The sequence below is a fragment of the Hydra viridissima genome, unplaced genomic scaffold, assembly GCF_058129835.1.
Source record: "Hydra viridissima isolate aposymbiotic clone 2 unplaced genomic scaffold, HvirCarnegie_v1 scaffold_1, whole genome shotgun sequence".
Lineage (NCBI taxonomy): Eukaryota > Metazoa > Cnidaria > Hydrozoa > Anthoathecata > Hydridae > Hydra > Hydra viridissima.
The window spans coordinates 17,903,676-17,924,882 of NW_028324300.1; positions in this window are offsets into that span (position 1 = coordinate 17,903,676).

Sequence of the window (21,207 nt, forward strand, 5' to 3'; positions counted from 1 at the left end):
ATTAACTGAAAATATGAGAGTACAAGATGGGGAAGGTGAATTTTCCCAATGGCTACTAAAACTTAGGAATGGAACAATACCTGTCAAAGAGGAGCATCCTTTTAAAGGATGCATTAAAATACCAAATCAGCGCATCATTGGAGAAAATGAATCAGTTGTTGAAAAGATTTTTTTTGGAGATGCTGATCATAATGATTATTCTAAACGCGTGATTTTAACACCAACTAATGTTGATTCATTATCAATGAAGAAGTGCTTGAATGTCTGCCGGGTGAGGTCAAAATTTATTTAAGTGCTGATCAAATTTATACTGATGACCTTAATGAAAGAAATAACTTTCCTGTTGAGTTTTTGAACAGCTTAACTCCTTCAGGTTTTGACAGGTGTTTCTGGTGGTAAATGGGTTTTTGTTGCTCATATTCAGTCGGCTCCATCAGATTCTAATTTACCTTTTGTTCTGAAACGTCGTCAGTTTCCTGTCAGATTGGCTTATTCAATGACAATTAATAAAAGTCAAGGTCAAACATTTAATAGAGATGGGGTATATCTCAAAAAACCGTGTTTCTCTCATGGTCTACTACATGTTGCATGTTCAAGAACTAGGGATTTTAATAGTGTGTTTTTTAAAATTGATAAACATCTCATTCAAGGTATGGTAGGTGAAAAGTGTTACACGAATGTTATATTTTTTTTATTACTTTAATATTTTTTTCATAGTTTTTGATAAATATACCTGTCATTTAATATGTTTATATGTGTTATATGAAGCCATATTTGTTTATAGCTGTATATATGTTTAAATTATGTTGTTTCCATGTTTTCAAAGTGGTTTGAGTTGGCATTATATTGAGAAAGATTGATAACCTTGCCAGCCAAGCGGTGTACTTATAGCAGAGGTGTGACTTGGCAGCATTTAGTGTCAGGCGGTGTTACTGCTTTAGAGCTAGGTTGTGTTGTCTAGCCTTTTTTAATTATTCTGGAAACACAATATTGTCTGTTAATGTTTAGCATAATGTGTATGGGAGAGTATGCAGCCTTGATCTTTAAATCTAGGGTGTTTTAATGTCCTAAACTTGAAGTAATTGAATAACTAATACTGAACATAAAAACAAATATACTTTTATGTAGTTATATGTTTAGTAAAAAGATAAATATATAGTTAACTTTAAATTGGTTTTCTACTTTTGCCTTTCATATTTTAATTTGGTTTGTTATTTTCGCTGGGTTTTAGGATCAAGGGTGTAAATATTCTATTGTTATGTTATTGTTATGATGTTTTGTGTTGATAGACTGCTTGGCTTACCTTCACGTTGGTGTCTATTGTTAAAAATGAATAATAGGTAGTTTCATTATTGGAACTTACTGCTTTTATTTATTTAGTAAAAGCCAACATTATGCTAAAAATGCAGTTTATATCTTAATTTGATTTTTTTTTTTTTTTTTTCAATTTGTTTTAGTATTGTTAATCCTTTGCACTTCAAAACAGATTTTACAGTTACATTTTCGATAAATCTTTATATTAACTGCTACTCATGTAGTTTATGGCCAGTCTCCGTAAATTTCGGGTTTGTTTCGTTTATCTGAGGGTGACGTAAAATTGTGCCGCTCAGATCCCGCGGGATTTTTCTAAACGCTTATAATAAAGCGGTAACTACAAAAGTCCGACAAGATAGTTTTCTAATTTTTTAAGTATATATCATGAGTTCATAACATGTTATGAATTAGTATATAATATAATGATTAATAACAAACCACATTATTTATTATTCAAATCTTGAATACTTATTATTTGCAATAGATTTTTTAAATTGAATGTAAATTTTACTAAATTAGTGCTCAATATTCATATATATGAATATTGAGCACTAAATTAGTGCTCAATATTCATATATATATATATATATATATATATATATATATATATATATATATATATATATATATATATATATATATAATCTAGATAATATCTAAACAAACAAAAAATTAATAAATCAATTGACTGGATGATTATTGTTAAAACAAAATGAATAAAAAATTATAAATTAAATAATGATAATCAATACAAATCATATCCTATTTAACAAAACTTTATTACTAGAATTTAAACTATTACTCCAATAATATCACAAAGGATGTTTTTAAAACCAATCTCAAAGGTTTTTCCAATTCATTTTGATGTATATAAACATTCGACAATTGCCATAATCTTTAAACTTATTTAGCTGCTTTTAATAAATTTATGTAAATTACTTGTTAATTCAACTAATGACCATGCATTTGTTGTCATTGATTTATAATGTATTTCGAATAATAATAATTTTACTACAAAAGAATTTAATAAATCAATTTCTATTTCTTCCAAACAAATCGGTTAAATTCGTTGTGTCAACAGTCTACTAAAGACTACTGCTGATTTTATTAATTTATTTTCAATCTAGATCTTTTTCTTTTTCGCAATATTTTCATTCTTGTTAAATAAACATTTTCTTTTTCTTTATTTTCTCCAGTTTTATTTATCTTTACTATAAAAAATAAACATGCTATCAGTCCAATTTCAATGTGTTGTATTTAAGCAGGATCCATCCTCCTATAGTAAAATAAATCACATTTCTATATAATTATAAAATATACTTGTAAATAATTTTTTTTTAGTTATATAGTAAGCATTGTAAAATAGTAATTGCTTTCTTTGACCAGGAAGTTCCATCAACTACATTAAAAAATAAAAAAAATCATGAAAAGTACTCAAAAGAGACTATGCTGTCAAAATATATTTGGCAACTAAAAGAAAAAAATATTAACTTTAAATCAAATTGGTCTATCCTAAAAACTGCGCCTACCTATAATAACATATCTCAAAAATGTATGTTTTGTTAACAAAAAAGTTTAAAATTATTACTTATTTAGATCAAGAAAATTTACTAAATAAAAAAAACTGAACTTATTTCTAAATGCAGACATAAAAATAAGTACCTTTTAAAAAATTATACATGTATTACAATTATATGTAAAAACATATTACAATTATATGTAAAAACAAATGAGCAAACTTATTAACCAAATTTATTTAATTCTAAATACCAATTAAAAATAATAAATTGTATTAACACTATATATACATATAAATATGTATATTTATATGTATATGTGGTGAACACACGCTCTATTTTGTTTATTACGAATAACTTCCACCGACACAAACCATTCTGCTTATGCGGTCATCAAAAAGCCTTTCAAAACAAAATTGCTAAGTATTACCGAGTTCTCGACACTTCATTGTACGTCGTTGAAAGAAATTATTAAATGTCGGATTTTCTACCCTACCTTCTGAATCAAAGTATGAAAAAACAATATAATTCAATATCGATGTCTTTTAGCTTGTAGATAACTAGAAAAGTTGTGCTTAAAAATTTAAACCCTTATTTTTTGAAACATTCATCTTTAAGTTTAAGGACAATGTGCGTCGTCCACCATATTTTTGTCAATAAAATTTTTTTCAACTTAGCCCAACTTTTGCTAAGTATTATTCAGCTTGGACAACAAATTTTCAAAAATAGTTTTTTTTAAAAAGGAGTTGTAGAAGGTTGGACGAACTACCATAAAAATTTGGACTGGCCTTAAACAGTGGCGTATCTAGGGTAGGGCAGATAGGGCACGTGCCATGGGCGCCAGCCTGAAAGGGGCGCAAAAGAGGCTTGGTTGCGATACAATAAGCGAGAATTATATAAAATAAATTAAGAAATAATATATCATATAAAATAAATATATTATATAAAATAAAGTTTGTGTCATCATTTATTAAAAAATTGTAATTAAGCACTTTATTTGGGGGAAGAGGGGCGCGAGATTGGTGTTTGCCCCAGGCGCTATTTACCCTAGGTACGCCACTGGCCTTAAATCACCTGAGTATGTCAAAATAGGTTACTATAAATAGGTAAATCGATTTTCTGTTTTTATGTGGTTTTTTTTTTCTTTAAGATTTACGATTGACGCATTTATACGATTTATAAAAAGAAAACCTGATTACCTTTTATTATAAATTTTTAACAGTTAAAATGATATAAATATATGCAATTAGTTCAATTTTTTTTTTAATTTTCTCTATTTTATGCCTAATAATATTTGTTGTACGTAACTTAGGGGATCTTTTTAAACGGGGGGTGAATATTGTATTTTTGTGCATTTGTCAAATATCGAGTTACTTAAATTTTATAAGGTGTTTAACTAATTAATTAGCTTAATTTTGAGGAAAGAAAAAATTCTTATATATGTTAAGTTCTTAAATCATTGTTTCGCATTTTATTATTCTGGTAAAAGGTCTTCATCAAAAACTTGATTACTCTTAATAAAAATAACTCTATTCTCCTGACCACCATTAAGGCAAAAACGGGGAAGGGAGGTCCTTTATTAGTGTCAAATTATTAAAGAGAATTAAATTTCGAGTAACAAAAGGAATTTTTAGTAAAAATGGTAGCAAATTACCGTTTATTAAAAACTGTTGAAAGAAAGAGGCCATATATAAAAATGGTCAGATTAGTGCCATAAATAGTAATGGTCAAATGTTCAGTTATTTTTGATTAATTTATTTAGTTGTGTGCATTTAACGTTTTAAAGACAATTTCCTTTTTTAAAGAAACATGTATCAAGGAGATACCAAAAAATTAATAATTCATGTATAATTAACGTTCGCTTTATGTTACTCTTATTAATTAAAGTTCATGTTATAAAAAATATAACAAAAATTTAGCTTTTTTCGTCAATTTAAAGCATGATGAAGTGTTATTATTTTCTGTCAGTAACTAAAAACGTATTGTTTTGAACTTAGTAATGTCGAGGAAAATGGTTCTGCCTTACACTGATATGACATATGTCAGTTTTAAATTTCTCAAATAATGTTAAATAATTGGTAAATTATTTTTCCTCCGCATACTTTTTATTTTAATTTTACAGATGATTTAATTTTTTAAATATGAAGGTGTTTTTCTAAAAGGGTAAAAGTAATGGTTTCGCAACTTTAAATAGTGGAAAACATCCAACATAAATTAACAGACCGACCATAACCCGTATTACGGGTTGCTTTTTGCTAGTAGTAAATAAATAACACAAATAAGTCAATACTTTTTGCCTAAATCGAGCGAACTAAACGATTAAACTGGAAAGTAAAAAAAAGAAAATAACAATAATATTTTCGTCCGAGAAATAAATGCTATAGAGCTTTTCAGCAAAATTGAAATAAGAAAACAAATTTGTCTATCCATTAAAAAAAGTCTCGTAGATTTAAAAAGTCAAGGAAAATCATACTGTCCGATCCAAAAAGAAATTAGAATTCCATTTACCACAGCATCCTCAATCATTAAGAAACATGATCTGATGCGAACTGCTACTAGTATGGCTGACAGAGGACGAAAATGCAAGACTGTTCCTTAAGCTGCAAAAGCAAAGACGCATTGGTTTACTTGCTACAGTTGACAGTAAATTAGTTGAGAGAGAATAGCAATCATTGAAAAGAAGAATGCGAGAGAAAAAAGTGTAGCACCAGTAGTCACTTCAATAACTTCTGTCATAAATGTTAAATTGATATACAATTAACAATTAGTAATTAACTAACAATTATACAATTAGTTGGTTCCACAAATAAAATGGCCGGAAGATGATAATACATATCAAACACTTTCTTCTTTTAGCCTCCTTTGCATGCTACATAAACGTCATGCAAAACAAGTTGTAAAAGATACAATCATAAGGGAGAGAATGCTTCACAAAAATGAATTAGGTTTAGATGCCGTAAAAAAGTAATGCTTAACACTGTCCATAAAAAGGTCCACAGTCATTGTGTTTGCTATTTTTATTTATACAACATTAAGAGAAAAATAAATTACCAGAAACTTTTTCAGAATCAGATATATCTTTTTGGGCAACAAACCGCAGCAACATTTTTATAACATTTTTACATGTTTCAATATGTTTAACAAGTTTACTAAAAACATATAAGTAATTAAATAAATGTAATATATATGCATGCTTAAAAAGAAAATTTTAATAGCATACTTAAAAGAAAATTATATATATATATATATATATATATATATATATATATATATATATATATATATACATATATATATTAGGGGTAGCCAGTTTGAGGAAATTTTCAAATCTAAAATGCCATACACTCTAGATTTGGGGCAAATGTTAAAAAGACAACTCTCAAAAAATTTCAGCTTAACAGGTCCACCCTATCCTTACCTCCTAAGCAACTTTTAGAAAAAAAAATCTCAAAAACCATCAAAAACAGCCGATTTTGCAGATCCAGGGGGAAAGTTAAATGAAAAAAATTTGAAATTTTTTTTTTTTCTGGGATGTTTATTTTTACCTATATATTTTAGTAAAAATACATGGTATCGTAGTTTTTAAAAAAAAAAAAATTTTTTTTTGTATTTAGATTTGAAAACATTACAATACTTGATAACATACTTACCGTTACTGACATAGGATTATAACTATATATCCAAAATATATATTTCTTACTTTTTTAGTTAATAATGTAAATCTACAATAAAATTTAGTAATTTCTATGAGGTGGAGATTTGACGAGACCCAGCTTTAGTAGCTTAAAGAACAATTGAACGGTTCCATTTGTTGTAGTTGTAAATTATTTTACAATAATTATTTTAAGTTTGATTTTTTAGGTCAGTAAAAATTAAATAGATTAATCTAAATATGTATAAAGAAGAAGAGTGTAGTCAGAAAATAGGAAGTAAAAGAACACTAAGGTCTAAAAAAAAACTATTCATTTTCGAAAAAGCAGCCATTAAAGGTAATAATTAGTTTTAGAATCTCTTAAGCTAAAAAATTTAGCTAAACTTTTTATTTCTTATTTTTTGTAAATAAGGCTGTCAGCTTCCAACAGGGATGGAAATACTGCAGCACTTAGCTTACAACCAACCAAAGAACATCAAAAAAAGCCACTATTCTAGCTTGTACTCCTCAGAAAAACTTTGAAAGATGTGCAATAAAAAGTAAATGTGATTGATTTTTGCCCAAGGTAAAAGCGCCATGGATTAAAGCTGGATTTTTTATACTAAATGATCAATTCTAGTGAAAAATCTTTCAAATCTGGACAATGAATATTCAAAACTTAAGAAGCATGAAAAGAGGGGATCCGCTGCAGATTTGGCAAAGCAACAAGATTTTAAAGTTTACCTGAACAAAATATTTTGGGCTGGCATTCCTGATCTTAGGAATACAATAAAAAATGACAAAAAAAGATCTGATTTAGACAAGCTTGAGGATTTGGAGTTTCTGGAGGATCAAAAGGGGAAAGAAGACTTATGCTAGGATCAGAAGATAAGAAGTACAGAAAAATAGTATGTATTTCTTTTAAACCAAAAAACAAAAGATTGCTAGGCTTTCTAACCAACTTACTTACAATTTACATGCCACTTAAGACGGTTTAAAATAAAAATAGCTGAACCAAAAAAAACGATGTTCACTCACTATTTTAATCTCTCGTATAATTAAATTAAACTAAAAAGTAGTGAATTTTTTGTTACATTTTTTAGGCAATCGAGAGTAGCAGAAAGAGAAAGCAGTCAGTGAAACAACGGTATAAAGAATTAGAGGGTACAACTAATGTTGAGAATAATAAAGATACTAGTGAGGACTCCTTGAGTGATATTGATTTTGATCCTGGAGAGTGGTTTAAAAGAAAACCTTCACAACAAAAAGTCACTGCTGAAATTCCCAAAGATGTTTTTTGCTGGTAATGTAGCTCTTATAGCTACAATCAGTGATATTTCACCAAGTGTTTTACATAAAGTTACAGGTGCAATTCTTACTCAATCAGGAGTTGATCTGCCAGATTTCAAATGTAGCCAGTCTACAGCAGGTAGAAAAATGAAACATGCAAATCATTATATATGCGTGATATCAAAAGAAGATGTTCAATAAGCAATGAATGAATTAATTGAACTAAACAAAGGAAAACATTAATTGAACTAAACAAAGGAAAAAGAATTAAAACTGACAGACAGGCTGTACTTGTAAATATTGAAGGTGAGACACACTTGCTTGGAGTACTTCCTTTACCATCATCCTCTGGTGAAGATCAGTGCAATGGTGTAATGGACCTTCTTAAGGAGTACAACCTTGAATCCAAAGTAGGAGGAATATGTTTTGATACAACTACAAGTAACACTGGGTTAAAGAAAAGTTCTTTAATTAGAATATCCAACAATATAGACAAATATCTTTTACTTATTGCATGCAGACATCATGTATGTGAATTAAGAATGGTTCATTTTTGTAATTCTGTTTCAGATGAACATTCCACAGAACCAGATAATCCCATTTTTAAGAAACTAAAAACAAATTTTGAAAATCCTGATTTTAATTACAATTAAACAGAAATGATAAAGTTTGATTGGAAAGTAGTAAGGGGAACCATTCTTGAGAAAGCTGCGCAAGAGTCTTTGAACTTTTGCCAAGAATATATTACAAAGGGAAAAGAAAATAAATATTCTATCAGAGATGATAGAAAGGAGCTTACAGAACTCGTCGTAATTTACCTTTCTTCTTCTTTATTAACACTAAGAAAACCTGGAGCAGTTCATCATGCTAGGTTCTTATCCAAAGCACTTTACTACCTAAAGCTACAGCTTCTTTCCAGCCATCTTGAGTTTGTAAACCAGAACAATAAACTCAAGATAGAAATCAGGCTAATAAGTGAATTTACAGTTTGCTTTTATACCGAATGGTATTTGCAGGCTAATGACGCTATCAGAGCTCCCTTTCTTGATATAAAAGCAATACACCAAATGCAACAGTACCGAAAACTTTGTGCCAAACCTGATGCTGTCGATGCAATTTTAAACTCTCTTTACAAACATAGTTGGTATTTAGATTCAACAATAATTCCTCTTGCTCTGTTGGATGATAATATGTCATTTGAAGAGAAAGCAAATCTTGCAAAAGCAATTTTAACTTTTAAAATGACGATTTCATCATGGTACAACACCAAAAACAAATCAAAATAGATATAAAAGATAAAACAAAAATGGGAAACGAAATTAGTGAACATCCTTTTTCACTTGCTCTGTTGGTTGATAAATTTTCTTATCTTATGTTTGATAGAATTGGATTAGAGGATCAAAGGATAAAAGATTGGCTTTCGCTTCCCCCTGAGTTTTGGTTTACTCAATCTGCTTTTAAAAGCTTTCAGAATTATGCCAAATCTTTAATTGTAGTAAACGATCATTCAGAAAGATCTGTTGGAATGGTGCAGCAATTATTCACCGATACAATAATGAGGAAGATAAACAGAACACATTGCTAGCTGTTGAAAAAGTTCGTTGCGCTTTCAGAACACCTGGAAGACGTTCAAACAAACTTTCTAAAAGTAAATTTGCAGAAAGCTTATCTTTACTTGAGAGGAAGAAAAGTGGTGAAAATGAACTAAAACAACTGAATTTCTTTGCTTTTAAAACTTAATCCAATAACATAAAACTATTATCAAGTATTGTAATGTTTTCAAATCTAAATACCAAAAAAAATTTTTTTTTTTTTTAAAACTACGATACCATGTATTTTTACTAAAATATATAGGTAAAAATAAACATCCCAGAAAAAAAAAAAAATTTCAAATTTTTTTCATTTAACTTTCCCCCTGGATCTGCAAAATCGGCTGTTTTTGATGGTTTTTGAGATTTTTTTTTCTAAAAGTTGCTTAGGAGGTAAGGATAGGGTGGACCTGTTAAGCTGAAATTTTTTGAGAGTTGTCTTTTTAACATTTGCCCCAAATCTAGAGTGTATGGCATTTTAGATTTGAAAATATCCTCAAACTGGCTACCCCTAATATATATATATATATATATATATATATATATATATATATATATATATATATATATATATATATATATATATATATATATATATATATATTAGGGGTAGTCTTGCTCATTATTGAATAGTAACGATTTTCTTGCGTGCTTGATAATCGTTTTTTGTTCATTGCTAATTGGTGTGTGTTTCTCAGCAAAGCTAATTGCGTTGTTTAAAAGATTTTCATTGATTGATGGGTAGAAATCGTTTATGTCAAAAATAAGAAACTTATGCAAGTGTTTTTCAGTAACTCTCTTAAACCAATCAGTAACATTTAGAGTACATGTCCATTGATTGAAAGCAAGAATATGTTTGATATCATGGTTTATTTTTGATAGTATATTTTTACTGATTCTTCCAATTTCATTTTTAGCAGGATTTAGTAATCTGACTGTTGGGTTGTTTATAAAGTTCTCTTTGTGGTCTTTAAAAGCATAAAAGATATCATAAATTCCCACAACCTGAATATTCTGCAAAAAAACCAGCAAAATAACCCCAATATTAGTGAAAAAACTTGTAATTGCATGGATAAAACTAAGTGTCCTTTACATCAGAACTGCCTTGTAAAAAACGTTGTATACCAAGCCATCGTCTCCTCCGACAACCCAGTAATGAAAGAAAAAACATATTACGGCATCAGCGAAACATCTTTTAAACTAAGGTACGCAAACCACCAAAAATCCTTTAATTTTGAAAAGTACAAAAACGATACGGAACTATCGAAAGAAATATGGAAAATAGAGAAATAAGGAAATAAGGAAAAGCAATAGAGAAATAAGGAAAAGACAGAAGGAAAAAATTTCACACCTATTGTTAAGTGGAAGATCATCAAACATTGCAAACCGTACAACCCGGCCGCAAAATGTTGCATGCTATGCCTGTATGAGAAGTACATGATTATAATGTTTCAAGAAGGTATCTTATTGAATAAGAAGAACGAAATGGTTTCAAAATGCAGGCATAGAAACAAATTTCTTCTTTCGAAATTTGATACTGGCGATTAGGCATAATTGTTTTCTTTCTTTCATTATTTCTTTTTTTATTTTATTTTCTTTCTTTCATTCTTTTCTTTTCTTTTCTTCTTTTCTTTCTTTCTTTCTTTCTCTTTTTCTTTCTTTCTTTCTTTCTGTCTTTTCCTTATTTCTCTATTGCTTTCTTTCATTTCTTTACTTCTTTATTTCCTTCTTTATTTCATTCTATCTTTCTTTCTTCCTTTTTTTTCTTTTTCCTTTTTCTTCATTTTTTTCTTTCTTTATTTCCTTTCTTTTATTTCTTTGTTTCTTTATTCATTTCCTTTTTTTCTTTCTTTCTTTCTTTTTTTTATTCCCTTTCCCCCTCTCTTTCTATCATGACGTCAGAGCACACGGCACAGTAATTTTTTGTAATTTTGTAACGGTTTTTATATTTTTGAATTGTATTTCATGGCTGATGATTGCCGTTAGGCATGAAACTTTAAGTACCATACTTAGTTGTTGTTTCTTCGTTTTAAATATATATATATATCGCTCTATTTATACAAAATATTGAGCACTCTTCTACGAACACGAGATATTGTATTTGAAAATAATACAACTTGAAATAGCTATATATATATATATATATATATATATTTCTGTGTGTGTATACAGCTATTGATTAGTGCTTCATTTGAGAAAGCCTTGAATTTCTTCTTGATCCTGGTGACAAGCTCCTCCTTGGGAATTGCATGGGGATAGAATTTATTTCTCGGACAAAAATCTATTTATTAGCTATTTTCATTTTTACTTTTTAGTTTGCTCGATTTACGCAAAAAATGATGACTTAATTTTGTTATATATTTGTTATTTAATTGTGTTACTATGTTTTGTGATAATATGACGCATAAAACTGACGGCAAAAAAAATAATTGAACACTTGTTAGTGTCATTAACTTTTTTTTTTTTTTTTATAGCCAGTTTTATCCATTATTTGATCAATCGTCTAAGTATAAAAAGGTTCGATGATTAATTTATTCAATAATCCACAAATAGGTTCTTAAGTAACACTTGATATTAAGCAAAAAAAAAAAAATTCAAATATTTGACGGACGACTCATCGTTTAAATGCAAATTTTAAACTTATGGGTTTTTTTTGAAAGTACGATTTTTTTTTATTTTTATGCATCAAATGGTGTTATTTCGAACAGTGAGGTAAATTCTTAAAACCTCTATAAGTGCAAATATGAAGGTGGTTTCTATATCCAGTGCATAAGACTAAAAGGCTCAATGCTGAGAAATGGTGTTGAATATCAGTTATTTATTTAATAAAAGATGTCAAAATATTTACGTCATCAGTAGTAAAACAAGTATTCTTTGAGTGTATTTGTTTTTACGTTAAAAGATTAATTTAGCAAATCACTGTTTTTTAAAAGCATAAACTTTAGGCTAAAACTTTATAGAAAAATGGGGTTAGTTCGGACTCAAGTGAATATGAACAAAGGCACAAATTATGCAGTTTGTGCCTTGTAAAAGTGTCAAAATCGCTAATGTAACGAAAATCTATCAAAAAAACCTCATGTTGATGTATCATTTCTGATACAATAGCGGAGAATAACAGTTTGTCCCATCTGACGTTAATGAAACACAATTTGTTGTTTTTTGTCTGATACTGTTTGTCTATTAGCATCATCAAGGGAACTGGAACGAGACGTCATGCAGTTTTCAGTTGACAGTCGTGAATGGCATGCTTAAGTGATAAATCTGTATTACAAGCTTTTTAGCTTTAGTCCCGCTAGCATAATTGTTATGGGTATGGTACCCAATTATTGATTACAGTTCTAATATTGATTACAGTTCTACTGTACAGTAATATTTTAAATGTTAATGTAACGTTTTAGTTGATAAATTTTCATTAAAAAATGTTCATTGCAAACGTTTTTTGAACTGTAAAAGAAAGCTGTAAAAGAAACTCAATTTTTTTCTTTCAAAACTGTTATCCATCAAAAGCAACTCTACTGAGTACCAGATATACATAACTGCAAGATAATTACAAATAATTTAGCCTTAGCCTATTAATTTCATGTAAAAAAAACCTATTAATTTCATATTTAAAAAAATTAACCTTTTAAATAAAAAAAAATTCATTCTATTAACCTTAGAAGTTAATAAAAATAAACCAAAATCAGGTGCCTCATTACCTGAAGTACCTGATTTTGGTTTATTTTATTTTGCTACATCATTACTTCCTTTTATACATTAAGCTCCATGTAAATTTGTCTATTAAAAAAAAGAAAACAATCCATATAACTTAAAAAAAGCAAGTACCATATCTATTATAGGTACATTAGGTTACCAAATTACCTATTGTGTTGTCACGGTACGGTTACAATGCAATAGGTAATATGGTAACCTACATTCTTCACCAGCGTATCAGGTAGTGGTGTAATTGTATCCCAAACGTAACATATACTTAAAAGATCTGAGCCAGCAATGCAGAATAAAAAGTCACAAAGATGAAGCCTTTTAGTTGACACACTTTCTTCTGATCGGATTATCAAATCCTCAAACATTACATGATTGGGAGGATGGAGTGTAAGTGAGAGCATTCACCACTTTACTGTTAAGCATTGTTCAATCTATTATTAGTTTGAACTTAAAAGTTACGGATGTGTCAGGTTTGCCATCTGCTACTTCTAACTACACTTCAAACTCGACCATTCTATTCATTTCAGCTTAAAGATGTTCATCTTCAAACCTGATCAACTCTTTTGTTTCTTTTTGATTTTGGAGATGTAGGGGTCTACAATAATGTTTACTAGAGGGCTTCTTATACAACCATTCTGTTTCCTTCATGATGATCAATTTAGTGGAACAAAGCTGTCTGAAAAAGACTGTTCATTAACTTGGGCCTTGCCAATATTTGTATCAGTGAGTTTTGTTTGTACACACTGTGACTGGAAGCGCAGTTTGTGCATATCATTTTCACCTTGACTAGAGGAATCAAAACCCTATTTAAACTAAAGTAAACCTTCAATCTAGTTCCCACTCTCAGAGAATTTTCTTATAGAGTTTTGGAATTCAGTAAAAGTGTTCTTCTTAAAGTATGATTAAACTTTCTCTGTCGAGGAGTTGAAGCAGATGTTTCTGTCACAACTATTCTCTCAGGATAACATTTCTGTCTTTCATTCTTAACTTCATGAAGAAAAGGATAAATATCTGCATTCTGTATTATGGATGAATTTCTGACAATTTGATACAGCTCATTAAAAAGATCACATTGAATTTTTAAGCTCATGGACATCTTTAATCTTTATTTTTGAGGGAAAACTAAAAACAAATCAATTTGAGTCTTCTGCTAGTATAAGTTGGATTGTGACTCAGTTTATCAGTTCCTACCAATTGTTTTTTTAGGATGTTTTGTGTTTGCTTTTTTGGATTTTGACTCGCTGTGCAGCCAGAGGAAATTATTGTTTCTGGTTGTATAACTGCTACTATTAAGTAAAGATTTGTGGCTGTTGAAATATTATTCCTCTTTAGAAACCTGATTCAAAAAGCTGTTAAACATTTTGGTCTCGATTACTTACTCTCGATTACAGTTCAAACTTATTCACTTTTGAGGAGATTTCACACCTCAGTTTATTAACTTTGGACGTCATGGGCAACCACTTAATCAATTCAGGTTGAAAAAAGAAATTTCAGATGCTCATAGTTTACCCAAGGAAACTTTTTGGGTAATTTTGCCGAACGGAATTTTCAACAAAACTTGAAAATTTGTTTTCTTTGGGACACCCTAATAGTTAAAAACAAAATTCAAATGAAGCCCTTAACTTACCTACATGGTCTGGGGTAAATTAAATTAAATTAGAATAAATTAAATGTTACAACACTTTCCTCACATCATTTCTACCATCATCGTAGTGGAAAACAGCAGAATGCACACTATATTCTACAACATCTTGTACATCTATGTTGTAGAATTGAGTGTGGATTCTGCAGTTTTCCACTACGATGATGATAGAAATGATGTGAGGAAAGCGTTATATTATCTAGGTTTACGAGGATGCGCTACGCCGTCAACAATAAATTTAGTGGATAACTTACAAATAAAGCAAATGAAACAAAAGACAGAGATAAAAAAAAAAGTAATGAAAAAAGACAAGAACAATAAAAAAACAGATTTTAATGACAATTTATTTCGGTTTTTAAATGTTTTTTTCTTATATTTTTATACTTATTTTGGTATTTTTCGGACGTAAAGTTTTTGATAAATTTTATCTAAATTCCTAAAACATGGTTTCTTTTTATTGAAAATTTCTCTGGAATTATTCCAAATAACGTTGAAATCTCATAGATTTTTATTCGCTATTCTTCGTTTTTTATTATCTTTGATTCTTTATTTGTTATTTAGATTTGCGGTCAGTTAATATCATCAACTGGTTTTCAAAATTTCTTTTAAAACAACTAAAGTTAACTAAAATAGCTAAAAATAACCTGTTTTGGAAACTTTAGCGGGTTTTTTAATTGCTTTTTCGCTGTTATAAATTTTAGGTAAAGTTTACCATATTCATTTTAGCTAAAAAAGGTCTCTTTTCTCAACGATTACTTTACTGCACATTTGCAACGCGTTTTTTAAATTTTTCATGAACTCTATTTTTTGTAGTCTACCGCCTTAACACAACTGGTGAAATTCAATACAGTTATGTTAAGAAAAATGAGCGGAACAAAGGTGAGCACATTTAAAATAAATTTGCTTTTAAACATTTGTAAATATTGCACCAAATTGATTTACTAGAAATAAAAAACTTTCTTTTGTTACGTAAAACCAAAAAACCTCTTTCAAATAAAAACTTTCGAAAAATGAAACGCAAAACCTTTTTCTTTTTTTTTTTTTTTTATTTAACGGCTTAAATATCAAAACTCATTCACCACGAAGTTAAAAAAATCTTTACAAACGAAAATTGGATCAGAAGGTTCAACTGTTAGAAAAAATTAAAAATCATGATGTATGTCGAACAAGGGCGGGGAAAAATTAATTGGGCAAACAATTAATTGCAATTAATTGATTGCAATTAATTGATTGAAAGATTTTTAATACCAATTAATTGATTGAAAATATTTTTTAAACCAATTAATTAATTGGGTCAGAATTGCAATTAATTGATAATTTTGCCATTAATATTATTTACCGAGATTATATTATACTTTTATGTAATTTTTAGTTTAGCACTGTTTTTAACCATAAAAAGTTAAAGATAGAATGACGCATAACCAATAATACGCATGTATAAATATTTCGAGCTGTATACGCATATAAGGTTAAGGATAGATTGACGCATAACCAATAATACGCATGTATACGCATTTTCATTTCAATTGTGCTATTAATTATGTTTATATGTGGACATAAAGTAAAAAAAATCCTTTTTAGGATTTTTATAAATCTCGCTAACAATGAATACAAAAGAAATAGTCAATATTTACTTCAAGAAAGATGAAGCTAATGACAGTAATTGGACCTGTAAGTGCGGAAAAAAACTACGCCAGAAAACTGGGACAGGATGGACCAATTTATTTAATGTTAAAAGTATGCATCCAGAATATATAGAATATAATACTTCTTCAACTTCAACACAACAGCCGATTACACAGTTTAGTGGTTTTACTCATATTCCAGGACCAATAATACCAAAGAGTGCCGACAATATGTATTCATGGATAGAATGGGTGACTTGTGGCCTTAAACCATTTTCATTTGTAGAAAACTCTCTCACGCAAAAATACTCTAAATTAGAAAATATTTCCATAAAAACCATGAAAAAGTACATGAATTTGCTGACTAAAAAGGTTGAAGTAGAAATTGCTAACATAGTTCCAGAAAATTTCGCAATTATTTTTGATGGATGGTCAAACGGAAGTACGCACTATGTGGCATTGTTTGTATCATATCCTAATAATGCCAGTGAAAATGAGTACAGTACTGCATTAATTGCCTTTTCACCTATAGGAAATGAAACAGAGTTTACAGCAAAAGCCCACTTTGAATATTTATCATGGGTTCTTCAAAATATTCTTCGCAAAAATATGACTAACGTAACATCTTTAATAGGTGACAACTGTGAAACAAATAAGGCCCTTGCAAATCTGTGCAATGTTCCATTAATAGGATGTGCCTCTCACAGGTTCAACTTGGCTATGGAAATGTTTTTACTCACATATAAACATATCATCGATAAGACAAATACGCTTATGGGTAAATTCAAAAATTTAAAGCTAGCCGGAAAACTCCGTTTGTTGACTTCTCTTTGTGCTATTCAAAGAAACACAACACGATGGTCAAGTACTTCAGAAATGATAAAACGATATTTTCGTCTTAAGCCATTTTTCACCCAAGGGAACTTCGATAAAATGCCCGAGCTAATAGATTACATGTTGTCTGCCAGGGAAGAAAATGATCTTCAGTTGCTAAACGAGACTCTACAAAAATTTAACTCAGTAACCATTGCACTTCAAAGAGAATCAATTGACATTTCAGAAGTAAGAATTTTATTTAATGAAATAATTAGACACGATGTTAATATGGGTACCTATTTATCTTCAAATGCAGATATTATTCATTCTAAAACATTTGAAAGTGCGCTAGTTAAAATATTGGACAACAGAGAGCACGAACTATTTTTAAATGAAAAGGAAAGTGTAAATAAACTTCTAAAGCAATCTGAGATCACGCCAGTTAGTATTGATCATGATTTGGACTTTGCTTCTAAGCTGCTAAAGAAAAGAAAATTAGAAAAAATGTCTTCGGATTCAAGATATGTGAATTGCAAGTTTCTGGTGCCAACGTCAAATATTGCGGAAAGATTTTTCAGTGCTGCAGGTTACGCAATTGGCCATTTGAGACATAATATACTTCCATCCAATCTTGAAATGCAAATGTTTTTGTGTGTTAACAAACGATTATGGGACAGGAAAATGCTCTCAGATATTATGATGAATAATGAAAATAACTGATTGTTTTAGTGACTTACTCTTCAAATAAGTTTTGGTTTTCAATTTATTTTTTATGAGTTCTTAGTAAAGACGTACTTTAAACTGGAATTATACATTACAATGTAATGTACAATTCAAGTTTAAAGTACGTTATTACTTTATATATATGTAATGATTGCATGTATATATTTAAAGTAATAACCCAACAATATAAATCTTTTAAGTATGATATTTAATAAAAAATGATAATTTTATGTTCTGTTTTTAAAATTTTTAGACATTTTTAAAAACCAATAATTAATTGCAATTAATTGGAAAAATTGATTGAACTGTTCAAAAATTGCAATTAATTGATTGCACTGAATAATAATTGCAATTAATTAATTGGTAGTATATTTTTAAACAATTAAATTGCAATTAAATTTTCCCTGCCCTTGATGTCGAATCAAAAACTAAAAACAAAGAAAAAGCCAAGCTCAATTGTTTTTAAACCATCCTTTTCCCCACCTTTGCACAATTTTGTTGTTTTAAGTAATAAAAAGATAATAAGTTTTTAGTACAGTTTAAACATTTGTGGATTAAAATGCAACTGCTGTTGTATGATGTTGAAGATGATGCAAATGTCACAATGCAGCAGTTCGTGACCCAGAATGGTTCAGAATGATGTGAAGCTAGAAATAGTATGCCAATATCTGTGTGGATTTTGAACCGATTTTGTAAACGAATATCAACAGCCAATTCCTCGCCATTTTAAATTCCTCGCCATTTTAAATTCCTCGCCATTTTAAATTCCTCGCCATTTTAAATTGTCATAAATACCTTTTAAATTTTTAAACATGAAAAAAATGAACAAAAAACATTCATAGTTTATGCAGTTTTGCTCACGTACTGTAACCTTACTGATGTTACTGGAATAAACCTTAAAGGGTGGAAAAAGACCTTGAAAAATGCCATTCAGAAATGTAATATCGCATTTTTAGAGTTGGTTTATAGATAGTCAATTATTTACTACATATGCAAAACACAAAAATTGTATATAAAAATCATCAATTCCAGTTGAATTGCAGATGAAAGATAGAATAAATCTTTATCATCTTTGGAACTTCACTGAATGTTGGTAAGAGTATTACTTTCAATCCTATTGGACAGTCTATTTTTAATGCTAAAGAACTTCTAACATTTTATAATAAAAAGCATCGGGTGGGTTGGGATTATAATGGATCTCAATCTAATCTCAACAAAGATTAGATAAAAGATTATAAATACAAAATGTTAAATTATTTAAAGAACAATAACATATTAAAAATTCAAGTCGAATCTCTTGGCCAAAGATTTAACTTGCGTGGTCGTAACGTGATTTAACGTGCGTGGCCGTAACATGATATAACGTGCGTGGCCGTAACATGATATAACGTGCGTGGTCTAAGACCAAGATGTTTATGAAAAATTGCAAACTAATACAACGACTGCTAAATGTGGTCGTAAATGATATTTATAACTGGTTTTGGATTGTCTTTCAATCATGAAATAATCAAAGTACTCATGGAAAATATCTCCTTTAATACAACTATTCGTACTCACACCACAAAAATTATCTTTGGAGCTCCAATCATCTAATCTTTAATGTTTTTCAGCATTCAAAATAAAGTAGAAAAATTTTTGATAACACAGTAAACTGTTTTTTTTAATGAAAATCAAAAATATATATTTTCTTCCTCTTTTGCAAATCATTTGGATTAGTGTAAGACAATACTCATAAAAGATATCAAGCCCATAAAAGATATTACAAAATTCAGTATCTGGGTTGGTTTATACACGTCACGTTTTTCCAAAACTTTAAGTACTGAAAAACAAGCATTCGTTAGACTTTATATCGTAATTTTTAAACTTCGTTCGAAGCTTTTTAAAAAAATGGGTTGGAACAAAAGATTTTTTTTGTAGAGAATTGAGGAAATTTTCTTTTTTTAAGTTTTAGACTTAAAATTTTTAAAAACTATTTGTTTATTGACTATAACAGTTCATTTTACCCCCTGGTTCATTTTACTTCAGTTTACTCTGCTTAATAAAGAACATTAAACTGCCGTAGTTAACCTAAAAGTAAACATAAAATAAGTGTAGCGATGGATTTTTTGAATGTGCTTTAAATATTTTAGCACTGCTAAACCAATCCGCCGATCATCATAAAATAAAGCATCCAACGTTTTGAACTGGAGGTTGTTTTATATTCATCAACATTTTCTTCAAGCAAGTTGCGCATCCACGTTCTTGCAACATTAATGCAACGTGGATATTTCCCATGAGAAAAATGGTTACGTCATACTACTCAACGCTGTCAGCAAATGAAATTTTTTTTCAATATTCGACCAACATTAATGCAAAATTTTTACCAATAAGATCGTTAAAGTATTGTGAAAACATTCTTCATGAATGACTTTACTGTCAAATCATTTGATGCAATGAATATGCAACGAGTGATGCGCATTACTGCCAAATCATTTGATGCGATGAATATGCAAGGAGTGATGCGCAATTTGCCAAATTAGTAAAATAGTACATTTAAACTTGATTGAGAACTTTTATGAAACCTATCTTCTAGCTCTGCATTAGTTTGTAGCTCCAAAGAAACCTCGCAATGAATTAGGTAGGTGATGGTAGGAGGTGGTAGGTGGTAGTAGGGGGTAGTAGGTGGTGGTAGGTGGTGGTAGGTGGTGGTAGGTGCATCACAAGGCTCAAAAGTATGATTAATTACCCTTCTCTCCCTAAATGTAATTAAAAATTTGCATGAGAAACTTTACATAATAAGTTTTATATGTAAAAATATTTAGAAAATGTATTCGAGAACGTCAGCACGGAGAAAAAGAACGTCAGCACGGAGGAAAAGAACGACAGCAAAGAGAAAATCAAATAAATTTGATATTCGGATAAAAAAAAACCACCAAAACTTTACAAAGAGCTCTGAAATTTGATTGACGTTTTCATTGCAACAACTTTTCATGCAACAACTTTTCATTGCAACAACTTTTCATGCAATAACTTAGAAAATGAACAATTTAATGGATATTGCTAATGTTTTATAAAATAAGTTGTTGGGCTTCAAAATGCAATCTGACATGAAGCGCCATAAATGCTTTTGTATTTATACTGCCTATGTATAGGCACACTCTGTTTAGAGATCGTAAGTTTAGAGATCGCACCGTTCTAAACGCGATCAACTGAGGTTGCTTTTAAAATAAACTTCGGGAATTTTTAAAATTAAAAATATTTAGAAGTAATTTTCTTGTACTTTTTCCATTCTACCTTTATTTAAATTTTATTTAAATTATTAAGTTTTATTTATTTAAGAAGCTTTATTTAAATTTAATAGTTGTATTTTTTGTAT